Genomic DNA, 1,886 nt, shown 5'->3' with positions numbered 1-1,886 from the left:
TCTCTCTCTCTCTCTCTCTCTCTCTCTCTCTCTCTCTGGGATGTAGGATCCCCCTATAAGTACTTTGTTTGATAAGTCTTAGCTCAAGCTTTTTCATTTCAGACACTTATTTGAGGTGCTGTGGAGCCAAGTCTATTATCCATCTCTTTCCTTATGATTTCCCTTCTAGACAGAATTCAACTAATATGGACTCGTATCAAGAAAATAAATCAAAGAAGAGAAGGTATGCCTTTTAACTTTTCATGGGCTGTAATTTATTTTCATTTATGATATCTTGTTTAGTAAAAGAGTTAATGATTGTTCTGGCCAAGGATTTTATAGCTTAATTAATGGTGTTACCGGGATTTAAAACCCCCTTCATTATTTATGATCCAAGATCATTTTTCATGTGCTAGACACCTCTCTCCCTTGGTAATTAATTTTCAACCAAACATATATAAATTTTTTTTTGTTTTGTTTTGTTCTTTTTTGTTTTAATTTAAATTGAAATTTTATAGATATTCAATCATTTGTTATTTACACAATAAGAATGTTTTACTTTGGGAGTGTGCTTTTGGGATTCTAAAGATTTTCCATCTTCTAAGAAAATGGTTATCATATTTGTTAAGCTTGTTAATTTTCTCTTATATTTATTTTAAGTTAAATAATTTTTCATAAAATTTTATATCGAAAGGTATAGTTCATTATAGCCTACAAATGGATAGTTCTTAATTAATGATGGGTTCATATCTATCTTAGAGGTTCAAGTGATAACTGAGTGGTAATGATATTTTTTATGGTGTCTCATGCCTAACCTCACCCTCCCCCTATTATTCAACCATTTTTTTGGGTGGTTTTTATTACACATACTCTCACTCACACAATCAAAATGCACATAAATCTTGATTTGAAGTCATAATTTATGTGCAGTTTGAGTGCGTGTAAGGGTGTGTATAAAATAGTGTGAACTAGTGTTCAATCTTTTTTAATTTATTAGAGCATTCTTTGTAACTCATGTAATTTTTTTCAACCTTTTAACTTGCAGTGAAAACTTCAATAGTAAAGTTGATCATGAAAAATGAATCACATTCTCACATAGTAGATGAACACTGCCCTTTGGATCAAGATGTCATCTCGGAGATATTAGCAAGATTGCCAGCAGAAAGCCTTATCCAATGTGAAAGGGTTTGCAAAAGCTGGTTTAGAATGATTCATGATCCAAACTTCGTACACAGATCTAAGCAAGTATTCATCACTTCAAATTTTTTACTTAAAATATCAGACAATTTCTGGTTTAATTATTTTGATATTGAAGATGCCTATGATGGGCTGATAATGCTTAAAAAATCTATTTATAATGGCAATCTCCGCGTCTATAATCATAGCACCGACCAGATGAGCACCATCCTTCATGTGCCACTAACGAGTTCAAGTTCAAGGAACTTCTATTCATTGGTATATGATGTTTCCATCCAAAAGTACAAGATAGTTTGCTTTTGTTTGAGTAAGAATATGGTCAAGTGTTATATATATGTTATGGATAGTAATGATGATAAAGCTCCTGCTGCTTGGAGGTAATGAGTTTTTCTTTCGTCTTAAACTTTCTGATTCATCCCCATCAAACACAAGCCCATAAAAATTTTGATGGAGTTGTGTGTAACGGGGCATTGAATTGGATGGAAAAATATGAAACAAATAGGATGCAATATGTATCATCATTAGACATATCAAGTGAGAAGCTTAGGGAAAGAATTAAGCTGCCATCCAAACCCAACACGTGCAACAAGAAAAGACTCAACTGCAAGTTATTAGCTTTCAATGGATTTCTTTGTTATGCTAATCCAAGCTCCAAGGATAGGTTTTTTTTGGGTCTTGAGGGATTGGGTTAAACGTAAACCTATTTGTAC

This window comes from Quercus suber, unplaced genomic scaffold (genome assembly GCF_002906115.3).
Source record: "Quercus suber isolate HL8 unplaced genomic scaffold, Cork oak 2.0 scaffold_749, whole genome shotgun sequence".
NCBI classification, from domain to species: Eukaryota; Viridiplantae; Streptophyta; class Magnoliopsida; order Fagales; family Fagaceae; genus Quercus; species Quercus suber.
This window is presented reverse-complemented; position numbering follows the sequence as displayed.